A 17,789-nucleotide genomic window follows, 5' to 3' on the forward strand; every position below is an offset into this window, starting at 1 on the left:
CAATTTTTTTTCTTTATTACATATATATATATATATATATATATATATATATATATATATATATATATATATATATATATATATATAAACAACATCTAAGTGTTGTTCTTTTCATTGATCCAATTTATTAGGAGCCCCTTCCTTCTATGTATGCCACTTTTCAAAGCTTCACTCCTCACATTTAAACATTTTATTTTTGGGTCATGAATGGCCCGGAGGATGTAGTATTTCTCTGCGTTACAGAGTGAGCATTGACTTAATTCCGGACGTATGCTGGTTTATGCTCTATTTTTCTCTATTTTATGGAAAAAAGGTATATTTTTTTTAAGCTCCCCCACGCGGGCAGCTAATGCTGTATTAATCCATTGTTTTAGCTCTAAAGGAGCTCATATGCGCGTAATATCTTTGTTTAAATTGGCCTTTTGTCATACCTATATATATTTCCGGTATATTTGTGGATTGTTCTGTTATTGTGGCCTCATAAACAAGGGATTCAGCTTTACAATTACCCTCCAATGGACAGCATACGTCCCGGAATTAAGTCAATGCTCACTCTGTAACGCAGTAAAAAGTGGCATACATAGAAGGAAGGGGCTCCTAATAAATTGGATCAATGAAAAGAACAACACTTAGATGTTGTTTATATATATATATATATATATATATATATATATATATATATATATATATGTAATAAGGAAAAAAAATTGTAAATACAAAAATGATTAGTCGATAAACTTGGATTTTAATCGCAATTATATTATAGATTTTAAATTAATGTATTTTATAAAAAAATTTTTAAATTATATTTTATAAATGTAATTTATAATCTATTTCGAATTTAAAACTATAGAAAAATATAATAATGTTAATAAACTAGGGAAATCACTTAGGATAGATAAATACTCACTTCCCAAACCTTGAAAGATTTAGATTAAAAAAAAAAAAAATTTTTAAACGTATTTCGAAATTTTTAAACGTGATTCGATATAATTAAAAATATTTTTTTTTAACTTTAAACGTATTTTTGGAAATTTTTAAACGTAATTCGATATAATTAAACGAATTTTTAAGTTTTTAACCGATACCAATACAGAATTTAAAGTTTTTTATACATAAGAAAAGAGATTTTAAAATTAATTTGGGTTCAAATTAAAATCGATTTATATAAGAAATTTTTTTTCGAAATTAGATCTTAAATGTAAATAATTCAAAGTTTAAAATTAGGTATTACATCATCCGATAAAAAAAGGGGGGATTTAACAAAGCGAGATTTGGTAGAGATTCGGTAGAATGGGTTGAACAACTACAATAGTAGGAATGTATAGTAGTAATAATAATTATAAAAAATTATTTTTAATAAATCCAAATGTATTTATATTGTAAATTTAAACAGAGGGACTATGTAATTTCAAAATTGCAATACTTGTTTTTTTGCTCTATGTTTGCGTTTGAAAATCAGCTCACTCTTTGTATTGATTACATTCCTGGATTAAGGAAACGTTATTATCTTAACTGCATCAGAAAGGCAGATGTTACAACATTTAGATCCAGGGGTGTAAGATTGTGATTTACGTATAATACTCCAATTAATTAAGAAGCGAATATTCTTAGATTTAAGTTTTTAAATTAAAGTATCCAAAGAAGTTCCCTGGTTACTATTTGTGTTTTTATTGCCAAAAGATGATGTGTTTTTAGACATTCTTTGCTTAATTAAAGTAGAAGTACATAAATATATACATATAGAGAAATATGTAGAATTTAGGAGGACTATTTATCTTAATATGTAAAAAATAAAATAATATAATAACAGCCGATATCTGTATTTATTATTTCTATAATTTTCAAGATAAAAGCAATAAACTAGGTAAGACAAAATGATACAGTCCGGTAGAATGGGTTGAAAAACTACAATAATAAGAATGTATAGTAGTACAAAGAACAATATTCCTAATGTATTTATATTTTAACTTTAACGTAGGGACTATGTAATTTCAAAATTGCAATACTTTTTTTGCCCTATGTTTGCATTGGAAAATCAGCTCACTCTTTGTATTGATTATATTCTTGGATTAAGGAAACGTTATTATCCTAACTGCCTCAGAAAGGCAGAGGTTGCAATATTTAGATCCAGGGGTGTAAGATTGTGATTTATATATAATACTCCAATTAATTAAGAAGCGAATATTCTTAGATTTAAGTTTTTTAAATTAAAGTATCCAAAGAAGTTCCCTGGTTACTAGTTGTGTTTTATTGCCAAAAGATGATGTGTCGAAGTGGATTCGATGGATGAGTATGTTTTGGTTTCATTGTGGATACTGCTGTTTGCATTTAATATTAGATTGTTATTAAGGTTAAGATAGGATGTTGGTGAATGGATGGGGATGTTATTACTGGTCTGGTTTCCAAAGTTATTATCATGGGAGTTATTCTGTGAAGGACTATCATTATTTATATTATTATTACTGCTATTAATCAAGCTTATTAGAGGAGGGGGATGTCCAAGTTCATTGGCATTTGTTTGACCAAAGATTAATTGTTGGGAAAGATTAGTGGTGTTTCTTTGGAGGGATTTAGATGATATCTCAGTTACAGTACATGAATAAATCACATTTTTATTGATACAGTTACTATTGAGGGGACATTCTTCTTTTTTGGTTTTCTTGGCCAAGTGAAAAGGAATTGCTTGAGCATCTTCAATTTTCTTGTTATTGGAGGTTATGATTATTGTCTGGGCTAAATAAGGCATTATAGCGTATGATATCTTGATATAATTTTTGTTAAACAAATTGCTATACCTATGTGAGGATCTAGAAACATTTTCAACAATATTGAAGATTCCTTGGGATATTAGTTTTTACATTGGGGCTGAACGGGGGATTAAACCAAAGATTATTCTTTCTCCTCGTCCTTTTTCTAGTAACAGATCTATATTAGTGCTCTTGTGGTTAGTATAGTTAACATTATTACTGCTATTACTTCAAAATTTATGATTTCTTTTAGATCTGGACATATTATGCGTAATTAATGAGTGTAATCGGCGAGTTTCTTGGTTTTTATGGTTATATTTTATCTTTTCCATATAATCCGAATTTCTAAGGGCGTTATTATAAAACATGGAGTTTTTATAAAAGGTCTTTCTGCAGCTGAAAGCCTAGAGATTCTGGTAGAGATTGAAGGTATCATGGATTTAATTATTGAATTAGGGTGATTTGAAAACTTATGCACATATGATAGTGTGAGGTTTGGCTTATGGTATGTGCTGTAAGTTTCAGAGTTAAGGTTAAGTGAGATATCTAAGAAGTTAGCTGTTTTCTTGTTAGGTTCAACTGTTATGGAGAGTCCAAAGTTTACAAGGTGGTTACCACTTATCAAGGCCCGGAAGCCACTCAGAGATAATGGTTATTGTAAGTACAGTACGTTAGTGTGGATATTTAAAGTGCCTACTTAAGGGGGCAGTTCATCAGGAATTTGTTTACATTGGACTTGAAGATATCCAAGTTTTAGTCAGGTGGGAAGCAGGCAGACGGAACAGAGTTCCACAGGCGTATAGTTCTAAGCTTTGTTCATGGAATCTACGTTTTGATTTAGACATAGATAAAGAGTGGGGAAAGTTTTTCACAGTGGATTCAACTAGACGGGTGTTTTTTGTAAAAGATTGGCGAGGGGGAACCAGAGATTCAAGTTCAGACGAGCACCTGCCATGCAAATAACGATAAAACAAAGATAGCCTTGCAACGTCTCTTCTGTGGGAGAGAGGTTGCAGGGAAGAGAAAAGAGCATCCTCCACTAAGCCACGAAGTCTATTTTGTACTCTATCATGGCAGGATAGGCTGTTTTTAGCAGCTCCTGCCCAGATATGGTAGCAGTATTCCATCCTTGGACATACTTGGCTTTTATACAGATAGAGAATTGCATCAGTAGTGAGATATCTTCTGGAGCGGTAGAAGGATCCCACCATCTTTCTAGCGACCATGGCAACAGACTTGATGTACGTGTTCCATTTCAGATCAGGAGTAAAGGTCAAGCCCAGAAGTTTGTCAAAACATGGGGATTCTCCTAGACGAGATCCATCCATTTCAATTGATGCCAGATGGGGATCAGAGCGTTGATGATGTAAAGATAGAAGCTTGGTTTTGGATGCATTAAAAGTGACCGGCCACCTCTTCCCCTATTGTACCACGCGCTCAAGATCAGGGGACAGAGAATCAGAAAGAACTTTGTCATTTACAGCCTTTGATGTGTTGCTGTAGATGGTCGAGTCATCAGCATAGATGTCAACGAATGATTTAAGTATGTGTTTAGAGAGATCATTGATATAGATCAAGAAGAGAGTTGGGTCCAGGATGGACTCTTGAGGAACTCCAGCATTAATACTGCAGGCTTCTGATTTTTGTCCATCAACCACTACTCTTATGAGCCTATCAGAGAGAAATGATTTAATGATTGAGAAAACATTTCCAGTTATACCGTAGCTGGAAATCTTGTGAAGTAGACCCTTATGCCATACCTTGTCGAAGGCCTTTTATATGTCAAGAGACATTGCCCTGGAAGGGAAGCCTTTGTCAAGAGATTCACTAATCCTATGAGATATAACCGTTAGCACATCTGCGGTAGATCTTGCAGAACGGAAACCATATTGCATGTCACTAAGAAGGTTATTTCTGCTGCTATTTAATATGGATTCCAGCCACTTACTCATGACACACAGGAGACTTATTGGTCTGTACTGAGAAGGAGATGACTTATCACCTGAGTTCTTAAATACAGGGCATACTGATGAGGGTTTTCCAAGGTGTTGGAAAACACTTCTCCTTAAGGCAACGTTTAAACAGTTTCGTAACTATGGCAGCAAGTTCTGGTTGAAGCTTTTTTAACACTATAATTGGGATGCCGTCAGGGCCAGTAGCTTTACTGGAATCAAGGTTCTTGATTAGCTTGGCGACCTCATGCACAGATATTTGCATGTTACCTAGCGTGTTCTGTGTCATAGGAGGAAATATGGGGAGTTGGTGGCCTTTGTCGCATAGGGTAGAATTAGCTGCAAAGTTCTTGGCAAATAGTTTGGCATTGTCTGAAGCTGAGGAGATGGCCTCTGGTCCGTTGATAATGGTTGGGATAGAACGCACACTTCTGTTCAGGATCCTATTTGTTATTTGCCAAAACTGGTGGGAACCAAGTCGGTGATCAGCTACTTTGGATTTAACAGACTGGGCATATAGCTCTCTTGCATTTTTTATTACTCTTTTACAATGGTTGCTGGCAGTCCTGAAAGCAGCTTTAGTCTCAGTGCATCTATTACGTTGGTAGCTATGGAAAAAGTGATTTCTGCGCGCGATGGCAGCAACACATGCTGGGGATAACCATGGTTGGCTGGTAGGTTTTTGTTGGAATTTTTGGATGGTATGAATCGGTCTATGCCTACAATAAACCATTCGGTCAGGTCTGATACTATAATAATGGATCGAATATTACGTCCCGACAGATTCGAGGTGGAACCTACATGCCCTAATTCCGAAAAATCCTATAGGCATTGGAAATTAACCCTCCAGAATTATATCCGCTCACATAATAACGGATTAATCGAAAACACTTCAGATAATTTCTTTGCCTTGATCAATTGTATTTCAGCCTCTGTTTTCGATTTAATAAGCGATAAAACCGACTACGATAGTGCATTAAGAACATTGGACGCCGCTTATTTAAAACCTGAAAATATTGTTTATAATAGATATCGATTGATGACGACGAAGCAACAAACAACACAAAATATAGATGCCTTCATACTACAATTGGAAATGCTTGCCAAAACATGTAACTTCGAAGCAGTTTCTGCTGAAGAAAACAAAAATCAATACATTCGGGAAGCTTTCATCGGCGGAATTTCTTCTTCGTCCATCCGACAACGACTGTTAGAAAAACCCGTCCTGACTTTACAAGACACATATGCCACGGCCAGATCTCTTGAACAAGCAGAAAAGCATTCGATAAGCTACGCAAATAACTTTACTGTAGCAGCTACAAATAATCCTTCGGGCTACAATCGTATAGCTGTGACTAAAGAAAATATGCATCCAAAAGGGGTTTGTTTTTTCTGTGGAAAATCACGTCATCCTCGATATTTATGTCCTGCACGAAACGCCGAATGTAAAAAATGCAAAAAAAATGGTCATTGGGCTAAAGTGTGTAAATCTTCTATTTCTAACACTCATACTGCTGTTCTTTATGACGACTCTAACTACCCCTCACCTTCTCTATCCTGACTAGGAACTAACTCCAAAGATGTCACATTCACTCAATGCCAAATTAACGGGCACTTCGTGAACGCTATGGTGGACTCCGGCAGTGTAAAAACATTCATTAATGAAAATACTGCTAAAAAACTTAAACTCTTCACAATACCTAAAAACAAAACTATAGCTCTGGCTGCTTCCGATCAACATGCTAAAATAACTGGCGAAGCTGTCGTGGATTTAATACTGAAAGATAAAACCCATTCTGGAATAACAATTGAAATCATCGAACACCTTTTCATTGATTTAATAATCGGAAAAGATATTTTAAAAAAATATAAAAAAGTAACATTTAAATTCGACGGTCCTAGAGACAAACTTATAATTGGAGCTATAAACACGAATAATTTTTTTCCTACCATAAACGTTCCACCCCCTCCTCTCTTTTCTAATCTTTCTCCTCATACTACTCCTATTGCGACAAAATCCCGACGTTACACTTTTGCCGCCAACAAATTCATAAAAGAAGAGACTGCTAGAATGTTGAAAGAAGGCATAATTGAACCTTTGATATCTCCGTGGCGAGCGCAGGTTCTTGTAACTTCGAATGAGAATCATAAGAAAAGAATGGTAGTCGACTACAGCGATACCATCAATAGATTCACGGAACTAGACGCTTACCCAATGCCTAATATCAATAAGATGGTAGACGACATCGCTCAATATAACATCTTCTCTACTCTCGACCTAAAATCTGCTTATCACCAAATACCTATAAATCATGCTGATCGTAAATTCACTGCGTTTGAAGTAAGTGGCAAACTTTTTCAATTTACTCGTCTTCCTTTTGGCGTCACCAATGGAGTAAGTGCTTTCCAGAGGAGCATAGACTATATTATAGAAAAAGAAAATCTAACCGATACCTTTGTGTATGTTGATAACGTAACTATATGTGGAAAAAATCAAGAAGAACACGATTACAATCTTCAAAAATTCTACAAAATTGCTAAACAATATAACATCACTTTAAATGAAAATAAAAGCATAATTTCTTCTAGTTCTATTACTCTACTCGGCTACACCATAGAAAATAATCAAATAGCTCCCGATTATCAAAGACTAAAACCGTTACTCGAAATGCCACCTCCGCTGAATCTTAAATCTCAAAAAAGAATAGTTGGAATGTTTTCCTATTACTGCAAATTCATTAAAAAATTTTCTGATAAAATTTTATTACTAAATCAAAACAAAGAATTTCCACTACCTCCATCTGTATTAAAATCTTTTCAAACATTGAAAAATGATCTAAAAGACGCCACTTTAATAACGGTAGATCCAAATAAAGAATTTGAAGTAGAAACGGACGCTAGTAACTATTGCATTGCTGCAACACTAAATCAAGAAGGTCGTCCTATTGCATTTTTTTCAAGAACTCTCAATACTAACGAAATTAAGCACCATGCAGTAGAAAAAGAGGCAGCCGCTATTGTAGAAGCTCTCCGTAAGTGGCGACATTTTCTACTCGGCAGGCACTTTAAAGTCATCACAGATCAGAAGAGCATCAGCTTCATATTCGACAATAAAAGAAAAGCAAAAATTAAGAATGACAAAATATGTCGTTGGCGTATAGAATTATCCCAATACAATTTCACTATAGTTTATCGACCTGGACCTGAAAATATTGCTGCTGACACATTCTCTCGCATCTCTGCTCTTACTTACAATCTACAAGATCTTCGTGATTTACATAAACAATTATGTCATCCTGGTGTTTCAAGACTAAGCCATTTTATAAGAACGAGGAACCTCCCTTTTACTTTGGATCAAATTAAGAATATTACTGACTCTTGCTCATCCTGTCAATTACTGAAACCCAAATTCGCCAATACCAATGGAGGGACTCTCATTCAAGCCATATTACCTTTTCAACGATTAAATCTTGATTTTAAAGGCCCTCTACCTACTTCTATACATGGCAACAAATATCTACTTACTCTAATTGATGAGTATTCCCGTTTTCCTTTCGCTTTTCCTTGCAGAGATATGACAAGCAAAACCATTATCCACTGTCTAAACAAACTCTTTTCAATTTTTGGTTTGCCTGACATGATACATACTGACCGTGCTTCTGATTTCTTAGCAAGAGAAATAAAGGATGTTTTACACAAAAAAGGAATTGCTACTTCTAAAACAAGTAGATATCATCCTGAAGGTAATGGACAGATTGAAAAACTCAACGGTACCTTATGGAAGGCCATTCAAACAACATTACATTCTAATCAAATGAAACTACCTTATTGGGAAGACATACTACCGGACGCACTTCATTCAATTAGATCATTACTTTGTACTGCCACTAATATGACTCCCCATGATAGACTATTTAAATATAGTCGTAAATCTGCTTCCGGAATTTCAATTCCTTCTTGGGTTAAACCAGGCCCAATATATATTAGAAACCACACTAAAACAAGTAAACATGACCCTCCTGTAACGCCTGCCACCCTAATAGATGTCAACCCCCACTACGCTTATGTTCAACTACCTTCTGGTACTGAAACCACTGTCAACGTTCGAGACTTAGCTCCAAACTCATCAAATGAAGAAAAATCTAATAATAATCCTACTACTTCAGAGACTTTATTTGAACCTTCTACTAATGAAAACATTGGTCATGAGGAAGACAAAAATCAATCGTCTGATCTTGAAGAAAATCAGATTTCACTAAAAAATAATACTGAAAATCAGCATTCCTGCCAATCTGTGCGGAGGTCGTCCCGAGTTCGACAATTCCCTAGTAAATATAAGGATTTTGTGACTAAATACTGAAAAAACTGCAGTTTGGGTTCATATGTTATTTGTAAATAAAATGATTCTTATGTGATTGTAAAAAAAAAAAAAAAAAAAAAAAAAAAAAAAATTTGTCTATAATTAATTACCCCTTACTTGAATACTTTAGGACGGGGAAAATGTTATGATTTAATTTGTTGTTAAGAGTTATCCCCCTTGGGATTGACATTCATAATAAAAGCGCCCTCTGTTTCATTTTCCCGCTCGATCCTTTCAAGAGCGTACGTGTATTTTACAGTTAATAAAACCTTTCTAAAAGGCAATTCTTTACTTACTGATACTATTCACTTCAGGACACAGCCTTTTTAAACATGGAATGCAGAGGTAGATCAGATATAAATGTACGGAAGCTATCCCAGTCAGCCTTAGTGTATCGATATACTGTACGATGGAGAGGTACGTCTGGGGACTTATTACATTTCATTTTTATCTTAATTGATACAACAGAGTGGTCGGAAGATCCAAGAGGCGACAGAACAGAAACTGAACATAGTTCAGGGCAAGTTGTGAGAAAAAGGTCTAGTAGGCTCGCATACTGGCCGTCATTGTCGGGCACACGGGTGGGTTCCTGAACAATCTGAGTGAGGTCATAGGCAATGGAGAAATCATGACAGAACCTCCCCTCATCGTCCGTCTTATTTGAGTGGGTCAGCCATTCCACGTTATGGACGTTGAAGTCACCACAGATGTGGATGTTAGCCGTGGGGTGTGCAGACAGGATGTGGTCTATTTTCTCAGATAATTTATTAAAAAAACTATGAAGATCTTTGACTGTTTTATTATACTCTCATGGTCTGCCTCTTGTAGCGAGGAGGGAATCGTCCCTATACAGACCTCCCTGGATCTGCTTATATATATATATATACATATATATATATATATATATATATATATATATATATATATTACGTGCATGCACGTAATAATTATTAATAAATAGTATTTAAAAATAAAATTTTAACAAAGTAATATGTCCTAAAAATGTTGGTGAAAAAATGTAAGCAAAGGGAAAATAACTCCTTTCTTATAATAAATGATCAGTAAGCGAAACAAAAAGAAATTAGTACGGAATCGCTAATAAAAAATAAATAAAGATTCAACAACTCTACACGCATATATATATATATATATATATATATATATATATATATATATATATATATATATATATATATTATTATTCATATATTTTATATATATATTATTTATGAATCGGCAGTAGAGTGAAAAGCATATCTTATTTTTCTTTTATTAATATTATTGGAATTTTTTCCTTTTTTCCCTTGTACACATTTTTGTGAATTATTCCATGGATTTCTGCGTTTGGATTATTTTAAACCATCTTCCAATTACGGGATTTCCTTGGATGTTACTTGTGCAAATGGAAATTCAATTAACTTTCTTGAAGTTATATATTTGGATTTTACCGTCACTAGATTATTTATCTTCCACCAGACTATCCATTCACGTGTAATCACCTTTTTCTTCACCATATTCCCTCTGCTTCACTTTTTTGTTATCCAGTAAGATCTTTGACTTACTTGTTGTTTCATCAAATACTTTTGCATGCAAAATCCGATCCCGCATTTTGCTAATTCCTACCCTCTGATGAGAAGGAAAGTATTTCTTCGAAACTCCGCGGATTAAGGACTATCCACTTATCTAGTGTTTCCTTTTCAGATTAAATATGTTTTTAACTCATTTCAAAGTGTTTTTAACATGTTTTATTAACTGTTTGCTCGTATATATATGCATATATATATATATATATATATATATATATATATATATATATATATATATGTATGTATGATAGATAGATACATAGATAGATTGATAGATAGATAGATAGATAGATAGATAGATATCAGATGAGGTTGAAAAGAAAGTTTTGCAGTTTTTAATTTTTTTTACATAGGATAACCACTTATCAATCACCTTCGGCCACTCGAGGATAAGGGCTATTGAGTGTACAGTCATCAATGGTATAATATCGTAGTAGTCGTTATTAATGAAAATTTGATAAATTGGGTTATTTTAGCGGTTAATCAAGAATTTGTTTATGTTGGACTTGAAGACAACCAAGTTGTAGTCAGCTGGGAAGCAGGCAAACGGAAGCATTGTTCAGATGAACATGTCTCGGGTCAAACAAAAATTATTAATCGAAACAAGCACCATCAGAATGAACACACTATTGCCAACGCAAAACAAGTGTATTTATGCCAGTAACGTAAAAAGTCTTGGTTTTTGATGGCGATGAATTCACTGAAGGTGTTTTGATATCGCTTAGGTTTTTTTAAAAACATTTCTCACGCAGAAAGTTGTACTAAAAGTATCAATGAGAGGTCTCGAGAGTATGGCGGATGAGACAGAGTTTCGTAGACCAATTCGTTCAATTTCTGTAGAATCAATTTAGCAATGTGCGGTCGGGAATTGTCGTGGAGGAGAATTGGGCCTTTTTGTTGACTAATTCTGGGTGTTGTTGTCGAAGTTTCTGACGATTTAATCCATTTTGTTGATAGTATTTCTTCTCTGTAATGGTTTCGCCTGCATTACAAAAAAAATGTAATGAATGATAACGGTCACAGATCACCAAACAGTACGCATTACGTTCTGTTGGTGCAACTCTGGCTTCGGGAAGTATCGTGGAGCTTCGTCGGCGTCTAACCACAGAGCTGAGCATCGCTGGTTGTCACAATGACCAACTTTTAATAGCAAGTTGACACCCCATCGAGAAATGTGTCCTTCTTGCTGGGTAAAAGAAGGGAAGATAACACTTCATAACGTCGTTTCTTTTGTTTGTCGTTCAATTCATGAGGCACCTATTTATCAAATGCTTTTTTCCCTTTCCAATCGCTCTCAAATCGTTGGAAATCGTCATATACGTTATGTCTATTCCAGAAGCAAGTTCTCGAACAATTGTGCGTGGATTGGTTTCGGCTAAGGCCCTTAAGTGATAGCTGTCAACATCCGATAGCCGAGCATTAAGCTCATCATCTTCAAGACTTTCAACGCTACCACGAAATTTCTTAAACCGCCATTGTGCTGTGAGTTCACTGGTGGTTTCTGGGTCGTTGAAAATCCAAGGGAAGGGGCATAGCTTTGTCAAAGAGAGTAAGATTTTTAAAAATTTCCAACGACTTTTTCGTTTATGAAATGGAACAGGGTCACACATTTCATTACATCAAATATATATTTTCAAATATTTGTACTTGTGTTTTACTTTCTTAATGGCTTTCATCTAGAGGAAGTCTCGCAATGAAAACGAAACTTTGATGAACACATAACTTGGTTTCAGGCTGGTGATTCGTTGATAGGCAAATTAATGCATATCTGACTACACCCCCTCCCCATGATACTTATGGATCATCTTGCATAAACCCATACCCAGAGGATTCCAGACACTGTTATTCCACGCTCTATTGCTAGAAACAGCTAGCCCACTCTACACGGCTAGACACACAGCTTGCACACACTACGCAGCTAAACACACAGCTAGGCCATACTACATGGCTAGATACAGCTAGTCCACACTATACGGATCATGAGTCAATTCCTGATCTTCCAACTATTCCAATATTGGAGTGTCCGTTGTCGCGTTACTGAATTCGGGGATTAGTCGAATGTCGAATTGTCTTAATACAATTGTTCTAATAAGGCCGAAATAGCTTGTAGTAAAATCAGAATAAAAAAAAACATATAAAAACTATGTTGCCATCATGAGCACGTCTTTCACCATGTCTTATATCTTTCGGGCTAACTACGTCTCATTTATTTCCTGCTAACTACATCCCTTTTTTTTACATCGGAGTCACAACTTATCAAGGTCCGGAGGTTACTTGAGGATAAGGGTTAATGGGTGTACAGTAGTCAACGTGATTATAGCGTAGTAATCGTAAGTAGTGGACATTTTGTAAATTGGATTACTTAGAGGGCAGTTCATCAAGAACTTGTTTACATTGGACTTGAAGGCACTTAAATTGTAGTCAGCTAGAAAACAGGCAAACGGAAGAGAGTTCTACAGGTGTGCAGTTCTAACAAAGAAGCTTTGTTTATGGAATCTACGTTTAGGTTTAGGCACAGATAAAGAATTTTCTATCTTTCATGCGAACCACGTCTCTTTCGTGCCAACCAAGTATTGTCTCTTTCGGGCTGCTGATTCGTTGATATGCAAATTAATGCATATCTAAGTACATTCTTAAAGATGGATAACGTCACAAAATGAACATTATACTTTTTTTTTAAAAGTTACCAAAGGCTTCTTTATGACGTCATCTATTTTCAAGTATATTCTCGTAAAAACAAATTTTCGGGATCAAAATAAGGAAACTATTAATTTAGTAATGAATAATGAGCCATCGGGTCACGAGGTGTCTTAAGCAGATAAGAGTATAAACGATCAATTTTAGAGAAAGAATTCAAAAAGAAAAGAAAAACAAAAAGAACGATAGAAAAATGGAATAAAGAAAATAAATAAGAAAGATGAAAAAGAAAAAGAGAACAAAACAACGAATAACAGTTTGAGAAAAGGAAGTAACTCAATTGTGTATTTCGTCTTAAGCAATCTCATTAACAATTTCTCTTTTAAAACTACTAAGGTAAGATGGATGATTATCGTCTTAATACGATGCTTATATTTTTCTGGTTTCATGTTCCCATGAACATTGCTTGCCAACTCCACTAAGTCATAGAAACTAATTTGTAAGAAATTTCTTTCCTACCCGCTCAATTTTCCTCCCTGCAGAAGCAAATTAATCCCAGAAAGCCATGCCTTTAAACTAAAATTTTATTAACAATGTATCAGCAATGAAAGTTATTTGGTCACGGTTGGAAAAACGGTGGGCGAATTTGCTATCCATACGCATGGATCCTTTAGTTAGAATTCCTCTGTGGGAATGTTAGTTCATTGTTCATTTGGAAGGATCCATGTTGTTCATGGAAAACACGGTGGGAATGATATCGCCTATATTCAGGCATAAAGTGAGTCCCTTAAGACTCATGAAGAAATAAGATAAGTTCCAATAATCGGATAATAACGTTAGTAATACTGTCCTTCTTGATTTGAATAGGTCCAGCAAATAGGTTGTCTCTGTATGTAGAGATGAGTCCTTCGATCACCGACTGTTTGGTGTCCATGAAGGCATAATCTTGGCTCCCTCGACAAAGAGGCTGCTGGGTTTGTGTCTATAAAATGCCGTATCTTTCTTTAGACTGAAAAATAAAAAGCTTCAATACAAAAATGGCGCCAAGTCAAGATCACCTGACACATTAAAATTTAAACCAATCACATACCGGATAGCAAATCATGTAGGCGGCCTAAAACAAATATGGTGGTTGAATATGCCATTTCTCACACATTGTTTCTATCTTGGAATAGGGTGGTGTTCTGTTTGCCTCTAGAAGTGCCATCATCTTCTTAAGAATTACCTAATTTTTTTTCGGTAAAGGGGATTAGTTTATTGCCGGTCACCAGAAATGCCACTACGATGAATGCCCGTTCTGGTTATTTTTATACACTTCCAATGTTCTCTTTGAGGCAGTTAGACCCTATCCCTTCATTTAGCTAACTCTATACTTAAGCTTGCTGAAGTGGGAATCTGATAAAAAAAAAACTCCTTAGTTTGTTGGTATGAAAGAAACAAATGCAACAAAGCTTCATAAATAGTAAGATTTATCCTTATTACTTACATTGGTGCACATAAAAAATAAACTATTTTTTTTCGCATACATTAATAATGACTTCATCACTAGATGACTTCAAGTGTTGAAAGCGAGGGGGTTTAAGGCCACAGTTTCGATAGGCTGGGTTGTCTACTAGCATTAATTATTGTGTACAATTTTATTCGATCTCTTGGCGGACACCTACCATCCTCATATTCTATTCTTTTTCATTTTTCCTGTCCCCACTTTGTTATCACTCCCACTTAGAGACTGACATGTTTGTTTTCGGTTTAGTCTGAGAAACCAGTGAGCGATCCGACACTTGGGCAATAGCTAAAAGGGCCTTACTAACCTGACCCATCAGCATTTTGTTTGGTACTTTATTTATTTTCACTCTGTTTGGAGGTGCGTTTAGATGTTCTCTCACCCCCTCACTCCTTTTGCATATACATTTATTTGTAAATCAAAATTTCATTGGAATCATTGGTATGTTTTTGCACGTAGGTTTAAAAGTATTTAGTTTTCTCCCACTGCAAGAACTGTGACACCAGGGTTGGAAAGAGGAATCGAGGAGTCAGCGCCATCGAAGAGGGGCACTTTGACCTGCAAAAAATGACTAGGCAGCCCCGTCGACATTCCCTGATAAAGATACTCAGGTGATAAACAACAACACCCCCCTCTTTCAGAAGGAGAAGGCAAACCAGAACTGTACAGAATCAGCACCACACTACAATCAACAGGAACCAGATGATTACAGGAATAGCCCAATCTCTGTTGATTAAAGTAATAGAGTGAATGTGGTATTTAGATGAAATAATTTACCTAAGAGCAAGCAAAAGTTTTGTTGTCAAAAAGAATGACAATCGATCCTCCTAACCCTCCAAAATCAAATATGGCGTAATGCTTAAGTTGAATGGAGATTCTAACGAGTTTTATTTAACTAAATAAATTGACCATAATAAAATGGTATCTGTTCGGTAACAGCAAGCCATCACTGACATTAACTTCTCTTCTTGAGGGGAAGGGGCTATATGTCGTTTAAGCCGCCTTTATTCTTGGGAGGGGGGTACCGATGGAACTAAACAGGTATTTTTCGTCCTTATCCAGTGTTCTTTGTTAGAGTTGTTGAATGTAGTGCTAACATAATAAACAGCCTGTCTAGATTTACCTTCGTTGAGAAACATAATAATATGGACTGTTTGCTCTACGAAGGCTTTGTGGTCTAGTCTACTCTGTAGAATTAAAGTCTTCTTTCTTAGTCATGTAAAATAGACATGGTATTAGTAATAAAGAATAAGTCTACCAGACGAGATGCAGAAAGAGTGCTTGAGATTTCATATGTAGAATTAATGTCCTATTATTTGGATGCTTCGAACTATTATTCTCATCTTGAGTGTTATTTTCACAGCGTTTTGATCGATGCAACCTCCGACATTCTTCAGGTGCACCTTGTCTGACTCATCCATCATTCTGCCAATCAAACTTGAGAAACTGCACGATGCTGTCGAAAGTAAACACAAGATACACTTTCTACTCTCCACTATTTTAAAGATAGATTACAACCAAGAAAACAGCAATTGCTCCCCTTTATTAGAAACAATGGTCATAGAATGTAAGGACTAAATAACAAAATAGAAGCGAGAGTTGCAAGACCGACGAAAGCAAACACAAGGCCCACTTTCTACTTTTCCCTATTATATGGATAGATTCCAACCAAATAAACAACAATTCTTTCCTCTATGTCAGAAGTATCGCTCATAAAATGTGAGTATTAAAAGACAAAATTAGAGAAGCAAGAGTAAAGCAGAGGCCACTTTCTTTATAATATGCTGAATTAAAAAAAATGTACTTACTTTTTAGTAAAAATTGTATAATTATGAAACAAAAAATATCCAACTTAAATGTAGCATTAAGCAAATGCATTCTAAAGCAACCAAAGACGCCAACATCAGCAGGTAAGATTTTGACCGCCGCATTGTGCATTGATTAATTTGAGAAAAAGAAGAACCATTAATAAGGAATATCATACAGCGTTATAGGTTTATTTGAAGAGGGAAAAATAAAAGAAAACGTAGAATCAATCAATTATCCATTGGGTACAGCGCATAATGCATAGTCGTACGTTTCCTAGTCTTCTAGTTAAAATGCGTAATCTGTTCTAGCTTATAAATAGACGAGAATATTACTACTACTCAGGTGTTTATTCCTTTAAGATTTATACAATATAATTTCGTTTTTAAAAATTATTGTTGTAATCGGATAATCTTTTCCAGTCTTCTCCTTCATTTTTTTTTTTTGTTGATTTGATTCTAGAAATCCTTAATGTCTTTACGTATCATGTTTGTAAAGTCCTCTCATGTTTAAGCAACCAAAGACGCCAATATCCATGAGCAAGATTTTGACCGCCACAATTTTGGGCATCCAAGCTATTTTGCCCTTCGGTTACCTTAGGATTACCTTCGATTACTAGCAGACATTATATAGCATTATTGGCGCGTTTCAAGGAAGAAATTACACAAAAAAATTTTCACAAAAGAAAAAGAAAAAGTCAGGCTCTTACCGTGTCATTAAAAGACGACAGCGATGGCAAAACAATATTAGTCGCATTTCGAATTAATTCCGTGCCCATCGTGTTCCATAATTCTTCTCGCCATATTTGCAAACGTTTTGCCTAATTTAGAGTCACAGATGTTGTTTTGGGCGGGATGTTCATTTTTTTAAACAGAAAATCCAACGTGTGTATTGTTTCGGCATAGAATGACGTAAGAAAATAACATTTAAACTTTGTAAAACGCCGATTTCTGTTTATTTTCTTTGTTTTTATTCGATCATAATGTGCCAGTGACGTCTGCATATTTGACGACATTTCGTCTTTCAGATTTTGGGAACGATTTTGTGTTTCGTTGTTTCACGAAAGGAGAATTAATAAAAAAGGGCAGTACAATGAATCCATTTAAAAAGGTAATTTTGCCGGATCAAGTCAACATTGAGAATATGATGGCCCAAGAAATGGCAGGAAGGAATAACACCTCTCGTAAAAAAATA

The 17,789-nt window shown here is 35.1% G+C and overlaps 1 long non-coding RNA gene across 1 annotated transcript in view; it reads right to left on the bottom strand.

Moving 5' to 3' along the window:
- The window catches only part of LOC145268351 (uncharacterized), a 39,254-nt gene extending 21,713 nt beyond the window's left edge, over window positions 1-17,541 (bottom strand). The window contains exon 1 of the long non-coding RNA XR_013864881.1: window positions 17,305-17,541. This is a non-coding gene — a long non-coding RNA (uncharacterized LOC145268351). The remainder of the gene's footprint in view (window positions 1-17,304) is intronic.
- Window positions 17,542-17,789: the final 248 nt, after the last annotated feature.

The sequence above is a fragment of the Euprymna scolopes genome, chromosome 43, assembly GCF_053919585.1.
Source record: "Euprymna scolopes isolate OS-2025 chromosome 43, ASM5391958v1, whole genome shotgun sequence".
NCBI lineage: Eukaryota > Metazoa > Mollusca > Cephalopoda > Sepiida > Sepiolidae > Euprymna > Euprymna scolopes.